This window comes from Neodiprion fabricii, chromosome 7, assembly GCF_021155785.1.
Source record: "Neodiprion fabricii isolate iyNeoFabr1 chromosome 7, iyNeoFabr1.1, whole genome shotgun sequence".
Taxonomy (NCBI): Eukaryota; Metazoa; Arthropoda; class Insecta; order Hymenoptera; family Diprionidae; genus Neodiprion; species Neodiprion fabricii.
The window spans coordinates 8,442,780-8,460,942 of NC_060245.1; the positions used below are offsets into that span (position 1 = coordinate 8,442,780).

Here is an 18,163-nt window from a genome sequence, read left to right on the forward strand (position 1 = left end):
GCCTTTAGAATATTTCAAGCACAGATTATTCTGAAGTATCGTTTTACGTATTTCTATGAATTGATCCATATCGTGTTTTAGAAAACTTATGATTCTTTGTGGTAGTACGATTTCAAATTGTTGAAATCCCATTGAGCGCGAGCAGAATACATGAACAATATTTAGTAAGATGAAAATAGTCGAAAATTCCGGTCAGGAAAAGAAGTTTAATGATTTGGAAAACGTAAACATAATAATCGTTTCCGACGTTTCAGCCGACGGAGTAGCGAATCAAGTACTTGAACATTTTGAACAAAAAATCATTTCACATCTTCCTTTCAGTCTCCCCTTTTACTACCGTTACGTAGACGACATTATAACTTGTGTAAAAAACGAAAACCTACAATTCCTTCTGAATAAATTTAACAATTTTCACCCACGTATACAGTTTACAATTGAGTTGGAAAAAGATGGTAAAATCAGTTTTCTTGACACTATGGTGATAAATCATAATGATACTATAATCTTAGATTGGCATCACAAACCAACTTGGTCTGGGAGATATATTCATTTTAATTCTAATCATCCTATAAAACATAAAAAATCTGTCGCCATAGCCTTATTCTCAAAAAAAATCTAAAACTTGTCGAAACAACTCTCATTTCTAATGGCTACCCTTTAAAATTCATTAATGATATCAAAAATATAGAGTGGATAAAATGTACAACTCGATTGATTGGAATTTAGACTCCAACAATCAAACTAATGTTAAGGACAAATTTAAAAACTCCATCTTTATACCCTACATTAAAAATCTGTCTAGCCAAATCAAAAAAATTTTGAATAACGAGGGCATTGAAATTACTTTTAGAATCTCAAACACTACCAAAATTCCTCTTTTTTCTCATCTTAAATCTGTAACTCCTAATTTAGATAAAATTAACTGTGTGTACGAAATACCATGTTTAGACTGTAGTAAGAGTTATATTGGACAAACGTCACAACATCTAAAAAATAGAATTTCTGACCATCGCTCTAATATTAAATGCCATGATACTGATAGATGCGCTTTAGCAGAACATTCCTTAAGTCTTGGACATAATTTTGACTTCAACAACTCTATAACCCTAACTACAGAACCGAACTGGTATAAACGTATTGTTAAGGAAATGATCCATATCTTTAAGAACAAAAGTAACTCTGTCAACAAACGTACTGATATCCAACATCTCAGCCATCTATACTCAAACATTCTCTAGTGGTCAAATTTTGGCGCCTTTGCTTTGATTGGTCATCTGTTTTGAAATCTATGGTATTCGAACATAGATCAATATCACACTTCATTACCATAGATTTACGGATCGATTTCCGCTAATCTTCACTTCCGTCCAAAATGCTGAACTAGCAACACCTAAGCATGAACTGGTCGTCAAATTTTGTGAGTAATCTGTCCAAATTTAGTTGATCTCTTTTTCATTTCAATTCCCACACACTTATTAATTACTCTAGTCGCTTAAATCTCACTTTTGTAAACGTATTTTATTTCTCTCTTTCGCCACCTACAATTCCTTACACTTAACCTCAAATTGTCACTCAAATATGTGTTCAATTGTTTAATTTATCACTTAGTTTTTTACAAAAACAACTTTTCTTATGAATGTACCTTGCTGCTTTCAATGCAGAATTGTTTTTTGAAACATTCTTTGTTGTTAATTATTATAGAAATATTCCTGAAGATGGTCGGCAGGGCCCGGCCGAAACGTCGGAAACGATTATTATGTTTACGTTTTCCAAATCATTAAACTTCTTTTCCTGACCGGAGTTTTCGACTATTTTCATCTGCAATCAACCTCCTGGTCACGAACTTCTTCAAAAATATTTAGTAATGACGAGTCTTATCCCTGACATGTTATACGCCTCCCTAACTTTCAGGTCCGCTGTTGGTCAATAGAGTTTGCCGGCGGCTAACAAGGTTTATTTTGTTGGTTGTGAGATCCGTCGCATTCGATGAAAGTGTCACAAATTTCAACGGTGAGGGGTACAGGAGTTTGCGGCAAGAAAACAAACAGAACTAGACGATTTGTAGAAAAAGCTCGCGAATTATATATCAATCACACCGTCCACCACAATAAATTCTTACTGTTGCATACTTGTATTCAATCATAACTGATAGTACTACATAAAAATTTCGGTAGATCACCTTCGTTCCTTATCTACTCAAGTGTAACACTTCGTCAAGATGAAAATATGCTTGAGATGAAGTAATTTCAAGGAAAATTTATGGATAATATTCCGAGCCTCCTTCATTGCAATGGCGCTATCATATCCATTAGCTGTCTCCAGCTGATATTTTACTTGATTAAATTGCGACTGCATGCAAAAGAATGTATGCCAAGTATCGTACTATCATTTCAAAACGGTGTCTTCCCCAGGCAATCACTGTCCTGCATTTGCCATCTTGTCCTTCATTTTGCTCCGCCATTCTGTGGCGGACACATTGATCTCCCTATCGATAACCGGTGTAGCTGCTGAAGTCAAAGAATGATTTACCGTAGGAGATAAAAAGCCCCCCCCTTCTCGCCCTTCATCCAATAGCGAATATCTGATTATCAGATGCCTCTATATTATACTAAAAATCATGCCATAACTATATAGACAACTTTTTCATGTCTTGAAAGAGACGCATGTCAGAAAAGGAGATCATGATGTTGAAGTCAAATCATCAGAGCTCAGAGTTTTATGAAATATCATTGCTTACGCTCACGCATGATATTACATGGTATTCAATGACTCCTGGGCCATTTAAGTCGAATGAATGAGTTGATTATTTGAAAATGACCCCTTTTTCTCTTTTTGATTAAGTATTACTTGAACGGAGTCGACGTCAACCCGGAAGCCCATCGCTGTTTTGTAGAAGGCATGCCTGCACAATATTGGTTCATCTTGTATTCACACAAACTATAAAAAATGTTACTGAATGATCTTTTATTATTGATGTACTATAATTTTTTAAATAATTCGCAGTATTTCAAAGATTGGCACATTTTTCAAATGATTCCAACTTTGCATTAATGGTATTAAGAGAGAAGAACAGAGCAGAAGATAAGAAAATACTGGCCGAGTGAGATACACCGTTAAATTGTATCGCAATGACCGTTAATGACAGAATCCTAAGACAAGAGTGATTGAGTTATAGCGATTGCTGTTTCAAAAATGCGAAAGTTCTTGTCTTTTCAATCTAGGTGCAACTTTTTTCGTGAACGGGATTCGAGTTTGAGTAGCAATACAAGGGGGGTTCTGGATAGAAACACCTTCTTTACCGACCAAGCCGACCAGTCCGCCTGTTATCGACGGCAGCCATTTTTTTTTGATGGCGGCCATTTTGATTTTTTCGATGGGCGGGCAATTTTGACGATGGCCATTTTGACGGCGGCCATTTTTGATGGCGGTCATGATTTTTTCGATGGCGGCAATTTTGACGATGGCCATTTTGACGGCGGCCATTTTTGGCAATTTTGACGATGGCCATTTTGACGGCGGCCATTTTTGATGGCGGTCATGATTTTTTTCGATGGCGGCAATTTTGACGGCGGCCATTTTTGATGGCGGTCATGATTTTTTCGATGGTGGCCATTTTGACGGCGGCCTTTTTTTTTTTTTTTGATATATAACCAATAGTTTGCCTCAGGCGAAAAATAGTATTTTCCACGTACTTCGAATACATTCTTTTACGTTAATGGACCGGATGGTGACATCGCGATTAGATAGACAGGGAATGCCGATGACGATCCGTAAGCTTTCACGCTAATAGTACGTACTTCGAATACATTCTTTTACGTTAATGGACCGGATGGTGACATCGCGATTAGATAGACACAAAAAAACAATATTTTCCACGTACTTCGAATACATTCTTTTACGTTAATGGACCGGATGGTGACATCGCGATTAGATAGACACAAAAAAACAATATTTTCCACGTACTTCGAATACATTCTTTTACGTTAATGGACCGGATGGTGACATCGCGATTAGATAGACACAAAAAAAAAACAATATTTTCCACGTACTTCGAATACATTCTTTTACGTTAATGGACCGGATGGTGACATCGCGATTAGATAGACACAAAAAAACAATATTTTCCACGTACTTCGAATACATTCTTTTACGTTAATCGACCGGATGGCGCCATCGCAATTAGATTTCGCGCTAATAGTTTGCCTCAGACGAAAAAAATAATATTTTCCACGTACTTCGAATACATTCTTTTACGTTAAACGACCGGATGGTGACATCGCAATTAGCATAAAAGAGACCGGGTCAGCGTAGAGCGGTCATTCTAGAGGAAGCTTCACAACTCTATCTTTGTCAAGTGTGTGCGTGGTCGAAAGAAGAAGAAACATGGATTCCGAAAAGTGTTTGAAATTAATACAAATTATGGAAACGGCGTTCAAGATTTTATCTGAAAAATCGTCACCGGCAGAAATTGCAAAATGGATTCGATTCGGAACCCAAAATACCAGGCTTTTGAATAAAATCTTACGCAACAACGCCTCAACGATCGGGGAGAAGACAAGAATTTTGACTACAATTGGAATTCTGAAATCGTTGACAGTCAAATTTCAACAATTTCAAAGAGTGGGTGACGGATTACGAAGCCGACGAAGAAGCGATCGAGTACGGTGGGAAGATTTGGAGACAGCTTTCGAGAGTCGGATTCGAACGGGAGCCATTATCAATCTGCGGCATAATGATTTGAACAGGTTTTTGGAAGATGCGAAACACCTTGTCGTTGCAAGACTGAAGAAAATGCTACGAAAAGTGGGAAGTTTAAAGGCAAACTGTGTCTTGTGTTGTAAATTCAATGTAACGAAAAACGCTGAACATGTTGAGGAAATGAAATATTTTAACACCAGAAACCAAATCATCCTCCAGCCAGCTGACATACACGGGTGGTTCGAAGAGAACGTAAAGCAAAAAGTGTTGGCCAAGGTGGAAGATTTTCAAGAGAGAGACACTCTGGTTGGTCGCTGACCGAAATAATCAACTTGACTGTAAATATCAACAAGTACGTGCCACTGCGAGGCGGTCTGTTCACATACACACCACTACCCAAAGATATTCAAGATAAGAAGGCTGTCGTCAACATCCGCAACGGAGACGCGTATTGCTTTCTCTGGTCGGTCACCGCAGCCCTCTTTCCAGCCAACAACAATCCCAGCGAAATCACTTCGTATCCGCATTTCAGCTCAGTGCTACAATACGGAGGTTTGCATTTTCCAATGTCTTTAGACCAGATTCCAAAATTTGAGAAACTTAACAAACTCTCAATTAACGTTTACGGTATAGATAGTGCAGAAAAACAAAAGCGTAGTGAAATTGTGCCCATTTATTTGAGTCGAAACAAGTCTGATAAGCCTACAATCCATCTTTTAGTAATAGAGTCTGAAAACGACGACGACGACGATGATAGTATGGAAAATATTGAAAAGAATGTAACACATCATTTTGCATGGATTCGGAATTTATCGCGGTTGACAAGTTCCCAAATTTCTAAACATAAATGTCGTACATGGTTGTGCGATAGGTGTCTATCACACTTCCAATCTGAAAGGTGTTTGATCAAGCACAATGTAGATTGCATGAATTTGAATAAAACCAAAGTTATCTTGCCAACAGAAGAGGACAAGATTCTCAAATTTGAAAATTTCAAGCACAAAGAAACCGTTCCGTTCTGCGTTTACGCAGATCTAGAATGTTTACTGCAGCCCACACATGAAAGTTTTGGGGAAAATAGAACAATTTATCAGAAGCATCTTCCGTATAGTATAGCTTACTATCTGCATTGTGCGTTTGACGATTCGCTTTCAGAATTCAAAATTAATCGCGGAGAAACTTGCATCCAATGGTTTGTAAACGAGTTAAAGGAATTGGCACTTTCGTTAGAGGGATATTACAAGACTGTTGTACCGATGGAACCACTAAATTTCAATCAGATCAACGAATTTGATTTGTCGGCGGTCTGTCATATTTGTGAAAAACCGTTTACGCCCACAGACGTGAAACATCGGGATCACTGTCATTTCACGGGAAAGTACCGTGGTGCTGCTCACCGCAGCTGTAATCTAAATTACCAAAATTCGCACACCATCCCAGTGATATTCCACAATCTTTCGGGTTACGATGCGCATTTTCTGATCAAAGCTCTGGGTAAGTCATTCGAAGGTACTGTTCAACTATTACCTGTCAACAAAGAAAAGTACATGTCCTTCACTAAATTCGTTAAGGGAACGGATGTAACGTTCCGTTTCATAGATTCATACCGTTTCATGCCTAGCAGTCTCGATAAATTATCATCGTATCTGGACGATTGCCGAAAAACAATAACACGTAAATTCTGCAGTAGCTTGAACAAATTTCGGTTATTGACTAGGAAAGGTGTCTTCCCGTACGAATACATAGACAGTTGGGAGAAGCTCGAGGAGAAACATTTACCAGCCAAAGAACAGTTTTATTCAAAATTAAACGACCGGAATATATTAGACGACGATTACGCACACGCGTGCGACGTATGGCAAACTTTTGACGTCCAAACTATGGGAGAGTATTCGGACTTGTATTTACAAACGGACGTGTTTTTACTGGCTGACGTTTTTCAAAATTTTCGACAGAATTGTTGGACGACGTACAAACTGGATCCGTTACATTACTACACAGCGCCCGGTCTGTCGTTTGATGCAATGTTAAAATGTACAGGCATCGAACTCGAGCTTCTCACCGACATAGACATGGTTATGTTTATCGAAAAAGGTATTCGTGGTGGTGTATCACAGTGTTCGAACAGATATGCAAAGGCCAACAACAGGTACATGGGAGAGGAATTCGATCCTGAGATCAAAGAATCTTATCTCATGTACTTTGACGTTAATAATTTGTACGGTGCTGCTATGAGCTTTGCTCTGCCATACAGTTCCTTCAAATGGGTATCAGACTTCAGACAATGCGACGTTCTTACCATCTCGGACGATGCAGAGTTTGATTACGTGCTGGAGGTAGATTTGGAATATCCTGCGGAACTGCATGAAACTCATAAGGATTTACCATTGTGTCCGGAGCACTATGTACCTCCGATTTCGACCAATAAACAGTCAAAATTGACGCCCACGCTATTTTCCAAGAAAAACTACGTTGTTCACTACAGCGTTTTGAAACAATGCTTACAATTAGGCTTAAAATTACTTCAAATTCACAGAGTTCTCAAATTCAGGCAAACCCCGTGGCTCAAAAAATATATAGATTTGAATACCGATTTGCGAAAAAAATCCGACAACGAATTTGAGAAAAATTTTTACAAGCTAATGAACAACGCAGTTTTTGGTAAAACTATGGAAAACGTGCGAAAGTACAGAGATGTTCGATTGATCACCGAATGGGATGGACGGTACGGTGCGAGAGCTACCATAGCCAAGCCTAATTTTCACAGCTGCACCGTTTTCGACAAAGAGATGGTTATCGTCGAAATGAATAAGACGAAAGTCAAATTGAATAAACCATTGTATGCAGGTTTTTCCATTCTGGATCTATCTAAAACATACATCTATGATTTTCATTACAATTACATTAAGCAGAAATTTGGCAACCGAGCAAAATTAATGTACACGGATACCGACAGTTTGATTTACAATTTTACCGTCCCCGACATATACGAACACATGAAGGAGGACTTGCACAAATTCGACACGTCGGATTATCCTCTTGACAACGTTTACGGAATACCTCGAGCAAATAAAAAAGTTCTCGGCTTGATGAAAGACGAGAATAACGGGAAAATCATGTCGGAATTTGTAGGGTTACGAGCTAAATTGTACGCATTCCGAGTCTTGGGAGATGAAAAAGACAACAAACGTGCCAAAGGTGTTAGAGGATCAGCGTTAAGAAAAATAACCTTCAACGATTATTTGGACTGTGCGTTGAAACGTGAAAATCTATCCTCAAATCAGCATTTGATCATGAGTCGAAAGCATGAGGTATATACCGTAGAACAGCAGAAAGTAGCACTGAGCTGGAATGACGACAAGCGGATCGTGTTTCAAAACACGACCGATACGCTTCCGTGGGGTTACAAGCCTGCACCGTAGCTTTATAAATTACCGTAATCTGTGTAAGACTTAATTTATAACTGTACCATGATGTATTATTATGTAGAGCTTGATTTTTTCAACTGTACCATGATGTATAAAATATTATTATGCAGGATGGTTAATAAGAACGCTCCGAAGTATAAAAAAAAAAATTTGTACAACGATGCATATGTCTGTTGATTGTCTAAAAAAAACAAAGATGTATACTTGTCATGTGTCGGGTATGAAATGAAGAGACACATACCTTTTTTACAAGAAAAAATTTATTTATTCAAAAGTTACATGTCCGATTCGTTTATCCAACTGTTGTGTGTATTGTCAAAACCTAACCATTTAACGTATATTTTTCTTCCACGCTTCTTGAGCACCTTCTCCACCAGATAGATATCCGGATGCTTAACCTTGAGGAGCTCTTGTTCGTAGAAACCACCAGCGATGGGTTGATCTCGGTAGTCTTTGAGCTTGTACGTCACAGGATGAGTATTTTCCACTCGGCTTATCGTGAATATTTCAGTCGTCCAATTGGGAGTGTAACCTTTCTCGAAGACATTTTTGAATTTGCTGATTCGAACTTTGTCGCCAGATTTGAATTTTGCCGATATGGTAGGTATCGCTCGAAGCCCTCCGTACGCCTGACGTAATAACAACCTCTCGTTTGCAACGGTGACATCCGACGGTTTCATTCTTATGGTTCGGTGTTTGGTGTTGTTGTAAGCCGAAACCAAATCAGATAAGATATCGAGCCACTTGAAGCTTCCTTGCATGCTGAACCGTATCCACATTTTACCTTTCAGCGTGCGATTGAAACGTTCACAGATCGAAGCCTTCAAATTACTGTACGTGGAGTAAAGTTTGATTCCGTAGCGTGTCATAAGCGATTCGAATTTCGAGTTGTAAAATTCCGTTCCTCTGTCGACGTGTAAATTTTTCGGCACCCGTCCTTCGACAAGCACAGATTCCATTGCCTTCGTAACATCATCTCCAGACTTGCTCTTTATCGGTACAGTCCACGCATACTTTGAAAAGATATCAATGACTGTGAGCATGTACTTGTAACCTTTGTTTTGTCCAGCGTACGACGTCATATCAACAAGATCCGCCTGCCAGGTCTCGTCGATGCCGCGCACGTCTACACGTCGACGTGGGTAATTCCGGCGTGCAGGTTTATGCAGTTCCGTCACCAGTGCTTGCTTTTTCTCGTTCATATTCCAACGCTATTAGTCTGGTGTCCAATTTGGAAATGATTTCCGCGTTTCGAGTCGACAAGTCTCTGTCTGTTTTAAGGTCTGTGTAGAAGGCATCCAAGGCTTTCTCCGTGGCGATCTCCAAAGTTTTGGTCATTTGATCGAGGTTGTCGATTTGTTTTTGCAGCACGTTGAATTTTCGTCTCAAGATTTTTAAAGTTACAGCACTGTTCGGTGCTGTGGGTTCTGCGACGTTGCACAGTCTCCTGTTCCGTATATCGTAATGCCCATCCGCTGTTATTTGAAACCCGACACCCGGAGGGCCGCGAGTGCTCGCAGCTGTGTTTTTATTCAGCTGACGTCCAAACACGTCGATGCTCATCTCGTAAATGATTGCAGAGTCGACGAGAATTGGCTAATAAATGATTCCGGCTTCCCGCAATTCTTCCAGAATCGACATAATTTCATTGTTGTGACTTGTATTCCCAGCTGCTTAAGATGCCAGGAGTAAACGAAGACGTTCCACCAGCTCGTTAGCGTCGTCCCAGAAAATATAATCTGTTTTAACACCTTGTCGAGCAACCCAAGCCTGAGGTAGCAGAACACCTTTGCCCGTACGCTTCGACATCTGTGACGATGGTGATACGTCTTTGCCTGACGTAGAAATATTTAGCAGCTCAGCAATTAAATGTTTGAATTTGACGCTCTGAGCGTTTCGGATAGGCTCGGTGGCGCTATAGTACTTTCTGTGAGCATTTGTTGCAAGAAGGATATTTCTATAATTCTCCCTGTCGTTGAGGCTAACGTGAGCGCTGTTGGGCATCTTTTTAAACAGCAACTCCAGCAGTCCTTGAGTTTTCGGATAGAGCGTGTTGCCTATGCGAACGGAATCGCGCTCGAAACTTATCGGTGAATCACCAACCATCAGCCCGACAGTAGAAAGACTTCGTACCCCGTACACGGTATCCAACTCCTGCTGTCTTTGTTTATCGTTGAGCATCTCAAGATATTCATCCTCTGATCTCACCGTCGATTCCGTGACGGTTTGATTCTCTTCCTCCGCAGTTGCAAAAGAATCTTCCATTTCGTTCTTCGGCTCATCCTTCGTTTCAGTTTTGAGTTCTTCCTTCACCTCTTCCTTGACAAGTTTCGTACCTCGAGAAACATTGACTAATGCCTGCAGCGGGGTTACCACAAGTTTGAAGACATCCTTCATTGTTTCCTGCAGCGACTCTTTTCCCGTCTTGAGGATTCTGTGCTAACGACGAATCGCATTACTCGCTTGAGCGATACGATGCAAGACTTATTTTTCCTTACGAATTTTCTGCATGTTGACACACCTAGTTCTGGAAAGCTACTGTTCCGTCGTTTTCGAAGATCGTGTATTTTATTCTTTTGTCATGTTTATGAAATTGTCAAAACCTCTCCTATACCGACCATTACCGAGCTCTCTATCCTTGTCGATCACTACGAAACCATATTTGTCACCGTTCCAGCACGCCGCACACAAGTCTTTAAACTCTACGTACGACATATCGGTGTTTACATGATCGTTGTACACATGTCTCAGATTCATCTCGTCTTGTTTGAATAAGACCAGCAAGTTGGTGTTGTCGCGCACGAGATGCTTAGGGATTCGAGCGTACGTCTGACAAAGATAGAAACAGTCTACGTCGTGATGTCTACCCATACAAAAGTACGCGCGTATGTTATCCTGCTTCTCGCACGCTACGTCATCGAATATCATGATCGAGTTAGGTCGCGTCTCGTTCGGTGCAATGACGTGCTCATGCTCGTTAAAGGGGTAATACTCAACACCGTCGACATTTTCGAGCACTTGACTCAGAAACTTGTATTTCGGCTGATTGAGAGATTTTGAGTAAACGTACAGGTTTTCGAACCTCAAGCCGTTCGGATGCGTTATAAGCGCAAATAATGCGTTAGTTTTGCCGCAGTTGGATGGTCCGCAGAATACCGCACGTACACTACTCGGCAACAATTCGCCATTACGTTTTTTCCGTTTTGTACTCTGCTGTGTAAATTTGTCAAAATTCATCACGGGCAGCTTGGCCGATTGTGTCTCGAACCTCATCTCAAACGTGACTGACTGGATTTTTCCATAAATGCATCGTTTATAACAACTTTCTCTCAGTCGCGGAGCGGACATGATTGTGCACACACGTGATCGTAAGCGATCGTCAAAAAAGCGATCAAGTGGGAAAGGTTTGGTAAATAGCATTATCAACAAACTTCCGATCAAGTTGCATGTTCCCGGTTACCAGTACTGCGGTCCTGGCACCAAGTTGTCGAAAAGACTCGCGAGAGGCGATTCCGGTATCAATCCTCTCGATGCAGCGTGTAAGGAACACGATATAGCGTATTCGAAAAATCGTGAGAACCTTGAAGCTAGAAGCGTTGCGGATAAAATATTAGCTGAAAAAGCTTGGAAACGGGTTCTCGCAACGGACGCAAATTTGGGTGAGAAGGCAGCCACTTGGGCTGTAGCTAACACGATGAAGGTGAAAACAAAGTTAGGCATGGGGTGTCGAAAACCTAAGAACGTTTTCTTGAACAAAATCATACGAGCGGCAAAACAGTCTATGATTCCAAGCTATGACGCGAAAACGAGCATCAAGTCCGCACTCAAAGGTGCTCGAGAAGCTGTGAAAAAAGAAGGTGGTAAACATAAAGTTCGATCACCGCGCGTTCTACCGGTACCCTCAAAAGTTGGCGGATTTCTACCTTTTCTCATACCTATTTTTGCCAGTCTCAGCGCTACGGGTGCGTTAGCGGGAGGTGCTGCGGGTATAGCAAAGGCTGTAAACGATGCGAGCGCGGCTAAACGAGAATTGGAGGAAAGCAAACGGCATAACAAAACGATGGAAGCGATCGCCTTAGGTAAAGGTCTCCATCTCAAACCTTACAAAAAGGGTCCGAGTCTTCATCTTTCAAAAAAACTAAATGTCAAGCTACCACGCCGAGCGTTGATCAATTGGGATTTGCTGAAGTATGCAAAAATCATGAAAATTCCATACTTCCGAGGTGTCTTTATGCGCAACGAAATGCCCAAAACCGGGCCGCGTAAAAATGAAACAGCTGTAGTCAATCTCGACAATAAAGATGGTCCTGGGACACACTGGGTTGCGTTTAAGAAACGCGGCAGCGATGTAGTTTACTTCGACAGTTTCGGTCATCTTCAACCGCCGTTAGACCTCGTGAAATATCTCGGTGTTGGTAGCGTTAAGTACAACGACGAAAGGTACCAAGATTACGGTACATTCGATTGCGGACACTTGTGTCTGAAATTTCTAAGCGATAAGCTATATAAACATGACACGTAATTTAATAACGTCAGTCGAGCACTCGCAGTCATGGATGATTCGTTTACATTAACGATATCGGGAACGTCGTCGATTCTCGAAGCGCAATATTTTCCTCCGATCGAACTTGCTCTGAACAAAAATTATGTTCTCGGTCTCGTTGAACTGTTAACCTTCAATTCCATTCCCAACGTCGATGTCGGTCGCAATAAAATTTACGTAGCCGACAACGTAGTCACTATATCCACTGGCAGCTACGAAATTGAGGATATTGAAAAGAATGTTCAAGACGCGTTAAAAAATACCGACATTGAAATCAGTATAAAGCCTAACAATAATACGTTACGCAGCGAAATCAAATGTAACCATATCGTAGATTTGGAACCTGAGGATTCTATTGGTCAGCTTCTCGGATTCACACCGCGCGTATTGGCAGCTAATCAAACTCACCATTCGGATATGCCTGTAACTATTCTCAAGGTCAACGCGTTGCAAGTCGAATGCAGCATTACAACGGGTGCCTACGTCAATGGACATAAAGTGCATACTATTCACGAATTTTTCCCTATCGTTCCACCGGGATATAAGATCGTGGAAGTACCGTCGCACGTCATTTACCTTCCGATCACCGTCAAGACCATAGATCACGTGCAGCTTCGGTTAGTCGATCAAGACGGAGATCTGGTTAATTTTCGCGGAGAAGTTATAACTGTGAGACTGCACATCAAATCACAATAAAAGATGGGTATTGTATATAACAGATTGACCAAAAAGAGTTATATCAGTAAGTCAGCATGTCCCGATCAAGTCAGTCATCGATCGATTCCCGAACCGCTAACACGTCGAAACGTGGAGTTCCTGATAGCTCTGGGTCTAAAGCTGACACCTTTTGGAAAAGGAATTTCCGACAAATAAAACTGCGATTCTGCTGTTTCGTTGTATGCTCCGTACCATGGAGGAGGAAATATTGAGCATTCAAACACCTGTCGTCTTTGACGAATCAATCGCACACCAAGAAATACACGCACACAAACCGTACGCATCGTCAACTTTCAACAACAGCGATGAGATTCGAATCACCGTTCAGCATCAGGATTTATGCGTATTACCGAGCAAGAGTTCGCTGCATATCTCTGGAAAATTGCTCAAATCGGACGGCACCGCAGCAGCGATCACAACTTTGGTCAATAACGCCATCTGCCATTTGTTCGAAGATGTACGGTACGAACTCAACGCCGTAGAGATTGATAAATGTAAAAACGTTGGTCTGACCAGCTTGCTGAAAGGTTTCGCTTCGCTCAACCCTGGTCAAAGTTGGCTTATGGAAAATGCTGGATGGCTCGATGTTCAGGAAACGAAAAAATTAACTGATGCCGATGGTAACTTTGACGTAGTTATTCCCTTGAGCATGATATTGGGCTTCGCTGAAGACTATCGCAAGATCGTCGTTAACGCGAAACACGAGCTGATTCTTACAAGATCAAAAAGTGATTTGAATGCCATCGTTCAAAATCAAGACGAAGACTTTAGAATCGTGATCGATCAGGTGGAATGGTTAGTACCCTACGTGAAGCTCTCGGATCAACGAAAAATCGCACTGTTGAATTTCATTGAGAAAGATACACCAGTCTCCATGAGCTTCCGCAGTTGGGAGTTGCACGGATATCCTTTGCTACCGGCAACCACGAAACACGTTTGGACTGTGAAAACGTCCACCCATTTGGAAAAACCGCGATTTGTCATGCTCGGTTTTCAAACGAATCGAAAAAACAAAGCCGGCAAAAATGCCAGTCATCTTGATCACTGTAACATTACTGACGTCAAGCTCTTCTTGAATTCCGAGTATTATCCGTACGGTAACCTGAACTTGGACATGAGTCACAATCGCTTTGCATTACTGTACGAGATGTACGCAAACTTTCAAGCCACCTATTACGGCAAAGAACCCGAGCCTCTGTTGACGAAGAGCGAATTTCTACAGTACAAACCTTTGATTTTCATCGACTGTTCGAAACAAAACGAGGCTCTGAAATCTGAACCGGTAGATATTCGTATCGAATTTGAGGCGAAGAATAACTTTCCTACCGGTACATCTGCCTACTGCTTGATTTTACATGATCGTATAATTGAATATAACCCGCTGAGTGGTGGGGTGAGAAAATTGGTATAAAAACCTTGAACGTTGTGACAATCGATTCAATTTTTTTTTTCACGATGGAGTTCATAGTCGACGTACAAGGATTCAGAAGACAGGGTTCCGGTTTTACACCAAAAGAGTTGGCAGTTGTGTCACTCGACGAACATACCAACCCGTCAATTTTTCTCTTCGAACCTCCGTACGATTGGAATTATTTACTTGCTCCATTCAAAAGCGACAATTTGTGGCTGTCACGGAATTATCATGGACTATCCTGGGAAGGTGGTGATTTACCTTTCGAGAAGCTCGACTTCACCATCGAATGTACGCTGCTGCGTAAGGCTTCAACAGTTTACGTAAAAGGTTTGGAGAAGAAAAGTTGGCTGCAGAAACTTCTGGGTGAAAAAGTTGAAGTCGTTGAAATGATGGATTTGAGTTGTCCGTCGTTGCAGAAGTTGAATGAAATGTCGGACACGAATTCAAACTGTACGCATCACGCTATATTACGTCCAAACTGTGCAGCCCAAAACGTATTGTTACTGCGAAATTTTTTACTCAAACACAAAAGACAATCGGTATCTCCTCGAACAGTTATTCATTCTCATTGTCTAACGCATGGATACGATACCGTTGAGTAAGAACACTCATACATTAGCATTACGAATTTCATGTAAAACTGTAATCTTGAGCTGTTTTTTTCAATAAAATATTTTGCATCGTTAATAACAACCGTTTATTCAGAACCTCTGTCCCACTAGTTAAGAGTTTATTTCAGAACCTTCCAGAATTCAACGCCGAGACTCATCAGTCTTACACGGCACATGCAAGTCAAAAATTCATCAAAATTCTACAAATATCAGCGTTAAAGTCATGGCTGTTGAAACATACTCAAATATCGTCAAAACGATGGAGAACGCACGGGATCGAAATCGCAATCGCTGCTTTTCTCTGTTTCAGATCATTAGTGAACTAAAAGGGTGAAGAGAGCAAAAAAAAAAATGTATACGCATTTTTTTTGTTTATTCAATAAAACATTTCATTTTTTTTTTGGAACGAAGTTCCTTATCGCTCGTTCACCGTAGGGGCTAGGCGGAAAAAAACGACACCAAAAAACCGACACTTTTTGGCTATAGTGCTCGTTTGCTATAGTGCGCGCGATCTCCCTCTCTCTCTCTCTCTCTATTCCAGCGTGTGCGCGCGCTCTCTCTTTCTGTCTCAGCGCTTGGGGTGGGAGACGGCAGCAGCGGTCTCGCTCACTCACAGCGCACGACTATACTTCGCCCCTCTTTCTCTCTCCTACAGCGTACAACTATACTTTGGGCCGCAGCGCGCTCTCTCACAGCGTACGTCTATACTTTGCCTCTCTTTCTTTCTCATAGCTTTCCCACTTTCTCTCTCTCTCTCTCACACAGCGCTCGGAAAGAAAACAAGCGGCATCAGTATAGCGTCTCTTTGTAGCGTAAGGAACTTCGTTCGTACCGGCTGTCCCATGACAGCTCTCATGTTTTTTTAGCTTTTTTTTTTTTACATCGATCAATGTTAATTATTGTAATTGATTCTTCTATACATATATATATATGGAACAGTGGTGTAAGGAGACGCTGTACACGTTGTCCTGGTACGGTGTACAAGTTAGACGAGAGCCGACGCATCTTTGAACTCGATTTGCCCATACTGGCCGCCCAGATATTGCAAGAGCAGCCGCTCCTCCTCCGTCGCCTGCACCAATTTCTGGTACTGAGTCTCGTCCTCGTTGAGCATTCGCGCAACCCGTGCCGGTAAGAAGATGCTGAATTCGTCGTTCAGATCTGTGACGACACGCTTTCCAAACCTCGTTTGAACTTGTCGAATATTGGTGACGTTGTATATTTTGAAAATTTCCAGCTCGGTCAATTTCTTCGTCGGTCGAAAATCGGCCATGCTTGCCACTTTGTTCAATTTTGTGAAATCCATTTTTTTAATGTTCACCAGTTACGTGTTTTTGATAAATTTAAATTTGCAAACTTTTTTGTCACTGTGCTTAGTTCTGACTTCTGATTCACAATGGTTTTCAAGTCGTGAATATTTTTTAGGAACAGATCGATTCGCTGTTTTAGTTCTGCTTTACTTGGAGTTCTCTTCATGAGAGCTGAAGGTACAAGACTGTCTTTCGAGCCTGAATTTCAGTCTTTTATATCCGTATTCCTTGAGAAACTTCTAGAATCTGGAATTCTATTAATATTTTTTTCGAATGTGAAATTTCCGCTCTGCCTATCTAATCGCGATGTCACCATCCGGTCCATTAACGTAAAAGAATGTATTCGAAGTACGTGGAAAATATTGTTTTTTTTGTGTCTATCTAATCGCGATGTCACCATCCGGTCCATTAACGTGAAAGAATGTATTCGAAGTACGTGGAAAATATTGTTTTTTTTGTGTCTATCTAATCGCGATGTCACCATCCGGTCCATTAACGTAAAAGAATGTATTCGAAGTACGTGGAAAATATTGTTTTTTTGTGTCTATCTAATCGCGATGTCACCATCCGGTCCATTAACGTAAAAGAATGTATTCGAAGTACGTGGAAAATATTATTTTTTTCGTCTGAGGCAAACTATTAGCGCGAAATCTAATTGCGATGGCGCCATCCGGTCGATTAACGTAAAAGAATGTATTCGAAGTACGTGGAAAATATTGTTTTTTTTGTGTCTATCTAATCGCGATGTCACCATCCGGTCCATTAACGTAAAAGAATGTATTCGAAGTACGTGGAAAATATTGTTTTTTTGTGTCTATCTAATCGCGATGTCACCATCCGGTCCATTAACGTAAAAGAATGTATTCGAAGTACGTGGAAAATATTGTTTTTTTTTTGTGTCTATCTAATCGCGATGTCACCATCCGGTCCATTAACGTAAAAGAATGTATTCGAAGTACGTGGAAAATATTGTTTTTTTGTGTCTATCTAATCGCGATGTCACCATCCGGTCCATTAACGTAAAAGAATGTATTCGAAGTACGTGGAAAATATTGTTTTTTTGTGTCTATCTAATCGCGATGTCACCATCCGGTCCATTAACGTAAAAGAATGTATTCGAAGTACGTACTATTAGCGTGAAAGCTTACGGATCGTCATCGGCATTCCCTGTCTATCTAATCGCGATGTCACCATCCGGTCCATTAACGTAAAAGAATGTATTCGAAGTACGTGGAAAATACTATTTTTCGCCTGAGGCAAACTATTGGTTATATATCAAAAAAAAAAAAAAAGGCCGCCGTCAAAATGGCCACCATCGAAAAAATCATGACCGCCATCAAAAATGGCCGCCGTCAAAATTGCCGCCATCGAAAAAAATCATGACCGCCATCAAAAATGGCCGCCGTCAAAATGGCCATCGTCAAAATTGCCAAAAATGGCCG

The 18,163-nt window shown here is 40.9% G+C and overlaps 1 protein-coding gene across 1 annotated transcript in view; it reads right to left on the reverse strand.

The window, feature by feature from the left end:
- LOC124185963 (dynein axonemal heavy chain 2) overlaps window positions 1-18,163 on the reverse strand; it is a 670,443-nt gene that overhangs the window by 130,845 nt on the left and 521,435 nt on the right. The window lies entirely within an intron of this gene.